An 11801-nucleotide genomic window follows, 5' to 3' on the forward strand; every position below is an offset into this window, starting at 1 on the left:
TCCAGTTTCTTTGGACACTGAGATTCCCCTCATTGTTTATTACCTTTCCTCTTATTGTTATCTCGTCTTCTTTCAAGGGTCTTATAGTCACCTCTGCAGGGCTAAAGAGCTCAGTAGGTAGATTGTTTTGCTGATGGAAAGCATAGGCATAGTATAGCATATAGTGAACAGACTATGAAGAGGTGCTTTTACATCAGCACTTATTGCTGGAGGTATCTGGAGAAAGAGATAAAATATTGTCACTAGCGACAAAAGAAGTTATATGAAATAATGATAGAAGGATACACTTGTAATCATAGAGCTAAAATGCTTAGGGTTGTTAGGTAGGTCAAATTGATGAAATACAAGATGAGAGTTTGTAGCCCTAATGTTGGATGCAGGTGTGGTAGAGAGCTGTGACAGGGAATAACTCTTCCCTCTTTATGTAATGGACATGTAAAGCTGTGTTGAGTGGGGGAAGTATTTTCCACAGGATAATGGGATGAGAAAGGCCCTGCAGCTACAGCCTGCTTATAGTCATATAGAGAGCAGCTGATGACTAGGATTTGTTATTCCTCCTGCTCACTGTGATATTTTAGTCTCTCTGCCAATGGTATTTCCTTGATAATGAATGTCCATGGCTCCTTCCTGTGCCATATCCTACCTGCACCCTGCTTTTTAACCCCTTGAAAATCCCATTTATAGAAGCTGCGCTGCCTATCCTGAAGTTGTATGTCCTTTCAGGCATGAGGAGCCTCTTTCCTATATCAAAATTTCTCATTTTCCTTCTAAATTGAGGAAGTCATAGCCAACTGTACTTCAAGGAGGCAGTTGTGGCAGTAGTGATGTGATTTATCTTCTTTTATGTGAGAAGGTCAAAACCACTAATGATGTTGCTTGCCTTTCTAAGGCATCCCTTACCATCAGGAGCTGAATGCTCATGCATTTCAGGAAAGCAGGTTCCATTAAGATACAGTAGGTCATCTTCCAAGTGATGTACTCCAAATTGTCAGGGACATACTTTGCCCCTCAATAAAAATGACTTCACTGCTTCCTGTCACTCTTTATTTGCTCCTTCACCTTCTTCTGCAGAGCCTTTTTCTCCTTCCATATGTCTATCCTTCTTCATGCAAACTAGATGTCTGCATATCATCCTCCTTCCACTAAGCACTATTTTATAATGACAGCTTGTATATATTTTGACTCTCTTGGCCTGGGTAACTTAGTTATCTCATCACTTTGCCAAAAAATATTTCTCTTTTTCTTCTAGATGTTCCCCTCTGGGTCGTGACTGATTTTGTTTCCTCTCCTCCTCCCACAGAAGTGACAGTTTTTGCAGTTCCTCAAAATTAAAAGTTTTAAATACCTGTAGATGATCCAGGGATCAGACTCTGTTACCATCAGGTCTTATTCACAGTATTCCCCTGTAGGAGGAATCGCTCTTAACGTTAAAAGTTTAACTCAAACGCGGGCCCAAATCAAGTGTCATACTGGCACATCCTTATAGGTCGAGTGACAGTCGATTTCTGAGCTGATCAGGTTATTGCGCATGGGTCCATCCCTGTCATGAGCTGGTCCAGATCCTCTGGTTTAAAAACTTACAACAACTGAGAAGCATCAAAATCAGCATCTGATTCTGAATTTTAGAGGCTAAATGTGCTCCTTTCCAGGCTGCTGGAAGCAAGGAAAAATTTAGACGATCCCACTTTGCAATCTTCACTTTCATTCTTCTTCGCTCTTTCTGTAGTATGGAGAAACCAGTTCCTCTTCTAGACTATCCTTCAGGAAAAAGGATCAAGTTAAGTAGTAACCTAACAGGTGGGAAGAGAGAGTTGACTGTCTATTCTCCAGCTGTCATCTTTCAGGTGGCTTTTTATAACCACTTCTAACTCAGGCTAAACCATCCTTGAATCAGCACATGGCTGTTCCTGCAGGGACAACATAAATGTGGAAGCAGAGTTCTTTTACAGAACAGGACCTCCAGGAGTGGATGGACAAATATTTTCTCCAGTGTTGCAACTGAGATATCAGTGAACATTTCTAAGAGCATCTTTATCATGGCTCTGCACACTCATGCTGTGTTGCTTAGTGCAGAGGAGGTAAGTTGTACGCCAACAGTAACACTATGTTCATGTTAGAAAGCAAATGCAGTGGAGACAAGTGAGGAAATCTGTCCAAAATGCCTTTTCTATTGTGTGAGAAAAAAGGGAAGAGGCAAGGGAGGAACCCTTGCGCAATAAAAATACATTTTATCAAGCTGAATACAGATAGAAAGAAGACAGACATTTAAAAGACTAGTGTAATGTACATTTGAGATAAATCAAAGAACAGTTCACATTCATTTTTCAAGGTTAATTGAACACAGTGAGGGTTTTGGGGGGTTTTTTGGGGTTTTTTTTTTTTTTTTTTACAAAAGCTGTTTTATCTCTTATGTTTGAATCTTCTCAAAATGTACTTTACAAAGCCAGTGCATTTCCTGCCTTTAAGGAGAAGGGCTCTTGGACTCTACACTGGAGGTGGGTTTTCCTTAAGTTTATGTTCATTCCATTCTTTTCACTGGACTTTTATCTGTGTATCTGGGTGCCCTGAAGCACATGTGCTGTGAAGAGGGAACATGCTCCCATTTCTTTGATTCTTCCTCATCATGCTGGAGCTGAGAGCTGTGTAGAGTGGCAGCAGATTTTGATTTCCTACTGTCCTTGTCAGTCTGGATGTACAGTAAAATAACAGCCAAGCTGTGTGCCTCTGGTCTCCCACTGTAACTCCTGCTGAGATAAAGAAAAGGGGCTACTTCAGCAATTACACTGGAAGTCATCTCAAAAATTAGTAACATCTCCTGGCTCCCACCCCCAGAGGCTCCATATGGACTCATCCAGCTGAGCATCTGTGGAGTTTTGGCTCCAGTTCAAGAGGAAGAACTGCTATTCACATGTGTGTTTCTCGATCTCCAATTCTGCCCCTCCCCCCATGCCCATAAGCCATCCCAGCATCCATGTCCATGAAGTTTTAACACGGGCTTGCTGTAGATGAAAGATGGATGTCAGATCCAGCAGGCCAATATAATCCCCTTAAAAAATCTACTAATATTGGCAAGAAAGCTCCCAGGGAATATATATTCTGGAAATGCATCAATTAAAAGAGATGGTTGGGGTAATTGCACTTGATTGAAAGGAGAAATACTTCTTGTAGCAGAAAAATGAGCACTTAAAAATGTTTGGCCGGCCAAGGACAATTATCCAGTTGGTGATGTGCAGGTACAGAGGACAGTTAATCCATTTTAAATCATTCTTTTAAATCACTCAGTCAAGAGAATGATGGAGAAATGCCACCAGGATGGCTCTTGCTCCGGGTACAGTCAGGGGGATTTCGGTGACGGCTGGGATCACAACCCCTCCTTTCCTTGTCCTGACTTCTCACCAAGAATGTTCAGTTGGTACCGAGGTGCTGTCTTCCACTCTCACAAGCCTGCAGAGGCAGCCTGGTGCCTAGGTGTGAGGAGGGGAATTACTGCCATCCTCCCAAAATGTTGTCTGTAATACTCAATCTACTCCCAAGGTTTAGCTGGCAGTGCTCTGTTGTTTCGGGAGCGGAGCCCGCCCCATACACCAGCTGCAGCACGGGCCTCAACAGGAGGAGCTGTTCCTCCTGACAAACGAAATACACAGGCATGACTGAAATGCATGCAGAATACACCAGCTGAGGAAAACAAAGCTGTTTCTGTGGTCTTTCCCCTACTGATATGTTTTAAACAATGAGTCACAATTTTATTTTTTTTTACCTTGGTTTCATTAGGATGATGAAAGGAGAGTGAACTGGTTTGTGAGTGATATAAAAATTGCAGTTTCCTAAATTTACTCAGAGGACTTTGGAACCAATCCATCCTGGGATTTGTTTACAGCAGGAACTAAAACACCTGCTTAGATTTTGTTTAACTTGCATGAGTAAAACACTTCAAACTCACTTATGTGTTACAAAAGACGGAAGAGAAGAAAAGCTTGAGCACTGGCACACTTCCCCACTGCCCCCCTTTCTCTGTAAGTGTAAAGATCTGAATTCAAATGCTCATTTGCACAAGCAGAACAGACAGGGAAGCCTCCCAGTTTTGTCTCCTTTAAGGAGAATTACAAACCATGGAAGCGCTGCCTGCAGCACGGAATTGTAAGCATTACCTCATCACCACACAGCCTTATTGGCTGGAGATAACGGGAGGTGGGATGTTGCTGCTACCCCCTCGGTGAGAGCTGGGCTTTCTCATTATCTCCTTCCCTTTATTTCAAAGCAACTGACCCTTTTTAATGGATGTCACCTACAGGGACAGCCTGGTCTTTATGGAAGCATCCTATGAAAGAAGGACGGACCAGCCCCAGTGTGATCAAAACGAGATTGAATAAGATCAATAGAAACAATTTTTAAATAAACACCCTTTAAATGCAATAAGCAATTGTGTATTCAATATGGCAGTTTTAACTATCTTTTTAAAATTACTATTAAATCCCGCAGAGCAGCTCAAAAAATCATGCAGTCATTAGAATCCATAGGACTTTTTGATTTTAATTATTTTATCAAGTCTCTGCATGCTTCCTAAGACTAAATGACATCATTTTTATTCAGGAGCACCCTCTGTCATTGGTTTTCAGAAAAGTCATCATTGATTGCAGAGAGCATGAAAAGTCTGGTGATGATATTACTTACCTCTTGTGAGGACCTGGCTTTTCAGTCACTGAGAACATATTGCCCTGACGGGACACACCAGGAAATTAGAATTTCAGTGCTAAGGTAAATCCCAAAATACTTTTTGAGGGACAAAGCTACCATTTCTTTTAAAAACAAGGAGAGCAAGAGCAGTTAAAGTCACCTGCAAACACGATAGCTGCATGGAAGTGGCAGAATCAGGACTAAGGCATTGTGTGATTCCAAGCAATGTTCTTGCCACTGGCCTTGTTTTTCACGTAGATCTCACTGCTCTGAAATTCCTTTTGGCATTACAGCAATTCAGTGTGAGTTAAGTAAGGATCTCAAGGTTTATCTTTTGATGAATAACATGGCCAGGTGCAGACACAGTTCCAAGAACCTCTTCAACATCTGTGCCATACAAAGCTGCATGCCATGTGTGCTGCAAAAGGTCTTTAATCCTTTATTTCCTTTATGGTGGTTATTAATAGGGGTCTGAGTTCTGCCTTTGTCTCTCTGATGTTGTTTCCTTTGTTTCCTTTTAGGAGCAGCACGAGAGGATAGAGAGCAGACAAACTGCAATATCCTGGTAATTAACTACCTCAGCAATATAGTGGCATCACAGCAGTGGTAATGCTGTGTAACAATTTGCATACATTAGTTTTCATGTTCCAGGAAAGCAATTTCTGTAGCATTTGAGAGAAAAATAAGAAGGAATAAAGGGAGAGAGGTAAGGTTGAGCTGGGGTCAATATAGGACTGTAATTGAGATTGCATTCTGAGAGAGAAGAAGTGAGGCTCTGAAAGTGCTTAGACCCTTGTTAATTTGGTGTAATTCTACCTGTAAAAAGGTTTAATTCTATCTGAAGCAGTTAGCTGACAAAGCTAATCCAGTTTGGAGAGATATTTCAGCACCTTTAGGACCCACTGATCCATCCAGTGCTGTAGGTGCAGACTGTCTCAGCCGTACCCAAAGTCGTGGGCCTGCATTTGCAGAACTTGTGATGCTGCACAGGCACTGCTGCCTTCCTGCACTGATGCCTGGCTTGTGAGTTCAATTCCTGAGCAGAAGAGAAGACCCCCAAAACCTGTCACATGTCAGATGGTCATGTACTAGCAGTGTTTTCATTGGAGAAACAGAAGCTTTGGCAGTGAAAACTTTCTGTCTCTGCGAAGCTCCTTTATATCCTGGGGTCTTTTACACGTCAGGGCTGCTAGAAGAGGCATCAGTAGACTCCTGGACATTAAGAGATACAATCACAGAGTCATAGACTGGTTTGGAGTGGAGGGGGCATTAAAGACCATCTAGTTTCAGCCCTCCATGGGCAGGGATGCCACCCACTGCACCAGGTTGCTCAAAGCCCCAGTTCAGCCTGTTCTAGAATACTTTCAGATTGGGGCATCCACAGATCTTCTAGGAGCTCTTGGATCTGGGGTATGATGAAATATTCCATTGCCAGGGCTGGTTACAGGTGAGGAGAGAGGCTCTAGCTGCAGCTGGTGTGCTGCTGCAGTCACCGAGTCTCTCCTGCTCCTGTCCTCCAGCTCATCACGGGGATGAGCCTCACCAGAGAAAAAAAAAAGTAAAGCTCCTGCATAGGCAAACCCAAAATCTTTATTTTCTTTTCATCTAAACTGCTGTGTGGTGGCAGTGATGCTACCCTATGGCTGTCTCAGCAGTTTGGTTGAAACACTCAGATCAGGAGGAGGACTCCATGGTCTGGCAGGCAGTGTGGGATGGGGCATCTCAGGCTGGGGTCAGATCAGTGGCAACCTGTAACCTCTGTGTTAGCTATGGAGAACTTTCTCCATGTTTATATTTGTGTGACCTGGAAGCAGCTGTCCCTTAAATTCTCTTTTTGTTCTTTTTTATCAATTTATTCTGTGATTTTGGGAAAATTACTTAATATCTGTCTGTGTGCCAGAATTTATGCATCCATAACACGAGTGTATTGTTAAACAGCTTTCTCAGAGGGACCTTGTGAGTCCCATTGTGTTGCTTTAATGAATTCATGCTTGCAAAGTAATTTATGATTTCAGATTAAAATTGTTAGAGACGAGCAAAGTGCATTATAGTTAAAACTGAGATGATACAAAATAATAATAATTAAAAGGCCCTGAAGATGCTGATCACTCTAGAGGGGGAATATTTATGATTGAAGTTACTAATAAAAACATCAACCATTGTGTTACAAAGTAAGATTTTTTCAGCTATATAACATTCATTAATATTATGCTATTTATTTTTCTGCTTAGTACTTACATTCTCATTGCATGGAAAGAAAATCTATTAAACTGATCTATCCTGGATTTATATCAAAAGGACATCAGTGTTTGCCCAAAACATGTCAGAAGAGTGCAAAGCCATGGCATATTTGTTTGTATGGCTGCCTTTACTCACAGCAGAGATCTATAGGACGACTTACCTAAGTGAATCCAGAAGCTCTTGTGGAATCAGGGCTTTGGTGTGAAGGAGCAAGGGCTTGAAAAATTGTCTTCTTGCCACAAACAATAAAGTCCACAAAGAGTAAAGTCCACACAGAGTACCAAATCCTTGGAAAGAAATTGTGTGGCATGTGCCAAAGCCTTTTCAGCAACGAAGATTTCATTCTGTGACACAGAAAATAGGGATTAGTGTGACCTTCTACACCTCCATAAAAACAAAGGTTGCCTCTGCATATGTCCAGGCAAAAGTTGAGGAGAGGACGTAAATAACTCTTGTGAGGTGTTTCAGAGAAAGCTGCTGGAGAAAAGGCAGAGCAAAACTGCAGAAGACCAAGAAAGAACAGAATCTGCATTATGTCTATCAGGATACAATCATGCTGTGTTTGTAAACATTTGGGGTTTGGTCAGGATAAAATCCTTTTTTGTCTTGAGCCATAATCCCAAAAGTTTTGGATCCCAAAAGCATTACAGGTTTTCAGCAATTTGTTCCACTGTAAACCCTATAAAACATAATCTTTGCTGTGCAGCCTGTGTCCCCTTTCAGGCAGCTGGGCCTTTGCCAGGGAGGGTGCTGGTAGGTCAGTGCAAGCTGGGTAGGAGGTGTAAGCTCACCTGCCTTACAGATGGGGACAAATCCTCAGACAATTGAAGTGGTCATTGGTTTCTGTGCTTCATGTACAGCTAGTGTCAAATGAAGGACTGTGCAATCATTTAAATAAAGGTAGTTTTCCTGTTACAGGACAAATTCTGAATGATTTGCCTTCAGAAGTCAATATTTGTCCTGGGTTACAATGCAAAAATGTGTATTCGATCACCATCTGTTGAAATGTGGGAGGGGTGGTGATCCTTATCTCTGTGGGAGATATCCTCTGCTGATGTGCCATCTGATAAGATCAGAGGGATGATCATCGTTCTCTTTTCACAACCCATCCTTCCTCCAGAAGATATATTCCGTTAATGGGCCATTAAGTCCTATTGTGTGACTGATAAGATTACATCACCCCATTGGAGATGCCCCAACCAGAGGCAGGAGCCAAGCCTTTCCTACCTAGATAAAAAACTGGGGTTTGGGATGCCAAGGCAGCCCTTTCCACTGGATCCCAGAGGGAAGTCGGACCATTTCCACATCATCGCTGGACCTTCAGAGGAAAACTGCACCTTCTACAGGAGCACTGTTTCAACAGAACCACATCTGTCATCCAGGAGGACTGCAGCCACCATTTATACGGACTGCTACCAACACCCTGACTGACAGGGTGTCAGGTTGTATTTCTGACTCTGTCAGTGGTTTTCTTCTGTATTATTGCATGTATTTTATTTTTTTCTCTTTTTTCTATTAAATTGTATTACTGACTTGGAGTCTCTCACTGGTTTTGCTTTCAAATCAATACAATGCTGAACTGGGGGATAAAAGACAAGAGAATATTTTGACTATTTGGAAATGTAAGGCCATAAGTTGGACTTCGAATTTCAATTTCCTAGACACATCTATGATGGCTCTCATGTGGGGTTAAAAAATGAAGAACTATTTTTCCTGTACCTTAGAAACTGATTTTATTTTCATGGAGCTGTACTTGATCTCTGCTGAGATGAATCTCAGAAGCTGCCTGTTCAGAGCATGGCAAGCCTGAAGGGCCTCTGAGTATCCATTAGGGTTCTGGCTGACAGCAGCCTCTGAGTTTTGAGAGCACTCTGGCCTCAGCTTCCCGTTTTGCAGCAGGGGAACCCAAGCAGTGCAGTTCTTGGGACAGCAACCATCCGAAGCCTTGTTCCTGTAAGCCGAGCCCTGCTTCATCCTCACATGATGATGAGCTCCTAGAAAAGCAGATTACACAGAGTGTCCAGTTTGGGGAGGACAGTAGATGCTCTGTAGCTCTTAACATCCTTGGACATTGTGTTTTGATGAAGTGTACCTTTTAGGGAGTTAACAGTGAATGAGAAAGAAAGGGATAATCCGTCTCTATTGAAAAGACAAAAGGGGAAATGTGGGAAGTATTCCAGCCCTCAGCCACAAAAATACCTCAATGTATTAGTCATCTGAGTGATTGCAACATGTTCTGACAGTTCTAATGCCAAAAATGCGACTGAAATACCGAGGAAAAACCAGGTGTCCATAGTCTTTTTAGCGATGAGTAACACCTCATATTCTTTGAAAAAGCCGATTTTGTATTAGATAGTTTGAGTTCAAATGTTTACAAACCCAAACCCTGACTTTATCTGCACTCCAGACAGCATTTGCGGGTCTTAACAGTGCCTGCATTCCTGGATTGGTACTCCAGAAAGCATCAGCCTTAGTGCTGTGAAAGTAAATGTGTGGGTGCCTTCACTCAGACAACTTCACAAAATAAGAGGTTTTCTCAGTGCTGTGGGCAGGTCTGGTCCATCTGATACAGCTGTGAAGCTGGGACTGTGTTACATGAAGTAGTTCATGCTTTCAAACAAATTAAATCATCTGAGGGAAAGAAGGAATAATCTTCCCATTAAATCTCTTCCTGCCTGGTGTATTTCAGATATTTAGCACTCAGATTTCTTTTTTTTCCTGTGACATGGACAGATACAAAAAAATAACAAACCAAAACAAACAAATTTTAAAAAGTGTGTGGCAACTGGCTATAATTCTTCACTTAAATTATGCAAAGTATATTGCAAAAGTGAGAGAATGCTCCTTTCCCCCATTCTCAGAAATGTAAAAGGTATAAAGGCAAAAGTCCTGCAGGTGGCTGAAGAGAGTGATGGAAGAGGTGTTCCTATATAGTTCTTATGTTCTCTGTGCCTCAGCTTGCTTCCTTGCTAAGTGTTGGAGTCTGGTACAATGCCAAAGGAGGGAACTTTGGAAAAGACACCAAAGTACATAGCATTATGAGAAGTGATCATAAGTGATTTTATAGTGTTAGACATAGTTCTTGCTTGGAGACATCTGAATTATCAGGAATTAGTGCTCACTACATTGAATGTTTACTTCTTTTTAGCATTACAAGTTGTCAATAAAACACTTAAGTATATATATATAACGTGCTGGTTGTGGAGAGCTACAGATGTAAAACCAAAAAGGACTGTGAAATATTCTGGGTTTGATTTCTTCCCTAAAAAAGGCCCCTAAACCTCATCCAGTTGCTCTCATACTGAATTCAGTAACTTCTGTTTGGTTAATGCAAATTTGATCCTCATCTGAGGATGTCAAATATGTAGGAGTTGCTATTTCCTTTGGTAGTTCACTCCATGCATCCCTTACTGGAGAGGCTAGGGATGAGGCTGGTAAGAGGAAAGACTGAAAATAAGGTTTATGTATACCAAACTACATAAAATTTTAATGTTTGTCCATATACTCTAAAGTTTTTCTAGCTTCTCATTTATCCTAGGAAAATAATTTCTGTATACTTTTTCAAGTAAGTGTTTGGTGTTTGTCCCTTGATCTGGACCTCCTTGTTCTAAGAAAGCTGATCTTCATTTACCAAGTGTAATACACTTTCCCTGGCCAACTGAAAACTTTTATGGCTCCTTTATACCTCTTTTTGAATTTGAAAGTATCTTTTTTTAAAACTTAGATAACAGATTTGACTACACTGTTCTAGTATTGGTCTTGCCAGTCTCATAACGCTCAAAAAAAATTGTTCATCTGCTCACTCCACTCTTCTTGTGCAGGGTAAAGAACAATGGAAATGAAAGTGAGAATTTTTAATTCCAAATATAGCTGACTGTTTGGAATTATGTGGTCTGGATTTTTCAAAGTAGAAAATGAAAATATAGTGGACAAGTAAAGGAAACAAGACAAGAGTCTGAAAATAGCCAACTGTTCTAGAGTAGCTCTGAGAATAGCTTGTTTCCCATATCTCTAAAGCTATTCTTAGGCTGGTCATTTATTGCATGAACTCTTAGTGTACTTCTCTCGACAGTGTCTCAGTTAAAGAGGTCCAAGTGAAGTTTGGACAAAGCAGAGTCTGCCCCTGCTGTAGTCTGTGCTTTCTGTATTTGCATTTCCAATGGGATTGATTTATGCTCACGTGCATGTCACAGCAGAGCTGCTGGTTGTTCCAGTCACCCAGTCTTTCATCTTCCCACTGATCTGGGAAGTACATGGGTGGAGCTTCCCTTTTCATTTGGAGGAGATGTTGAGCCATGAATGTGTCTTATTAATTTTATGACTGCATCACATAAAACTAAAAACTATTATTTCATCACAGTTACAGTGATCCACCTATGCTACTCTTCTAAATGTGAATAACAGAGAATTCAACTTTAGGATTACAAGAAACAGCTACAAGCAGATGTTTGAAGACATTTTAAAATAAGTTGGATTTCTTCTGTCTGAAAATAAGACTGGCCAAACTGATATTGATCAGCCAAATTTCCAGCAGAAATTCTGGCGAACCCTCAAGCCTCTGGTAACTTCACTGAGATATTTAAAGAGAAGCAGAGACCTTCTGAGTCAAAAAACTTCAGAGAAAATGAAGAGAATATTTCATTACTTAATTAAAAGTGGGGTAAACCAAAGCTGAATAATGAAAAGACATCAGAAGGCAAAAAAATTCTAAAGTCTGAAAAAGGCAAAATTCTAGAGCCTGAAATTGAATACATACCCAATTATAAATTCCTAGTTTTATAATAATAGAATGGATTTTTTATAGTAAGCTAGTGGACCATCCCTTCTCCCACTGAGGTCAATAGAAAAGACTTCAGAGAAAAGACTTCAGGTAAAATTAAAACTGG

The 11801-nt window shown here is 41.0% G+C and overlaps 1 protein-coding gene across 1 annotated transcript in view; it reads left to right on the plus strand.

The window, feature by feature from the left end:
* The window catches only part of LOC106852046 (uncharacterized), an 82057-nt gene extending 73610 nt beyond the window's left edge, over nucleotides 1-8447 (plus strand). Inside the window, exon 7 of the mRNA XM_088161426.1 lies at nucleotides 5196-8447. The gene's annotated coding sequence lies outside the window, so the exon portion shown is untranslated. The remainder of the gene's footprint in view (nucleotides 1-5195) is intronic.
* The last annotated feature ends 3354 nt before the right edge of the window (nucleotides 8448-11801 follow it).

This window comes from Sturnus vulgaris, chromosome 3 (genome assembly GCF_052056855.1).
Source record: "Sturnus vulgaris isolate bStuVul1 chromosome 3, bStuVul1.hap1, whole genome shotgun sequence".
Lineage (NCBI taxonomy): Eukaryota > Metazoa > Chordata > Aves > Passeriformes > Sturnidae > Sturnus > Sturnus vulgaris.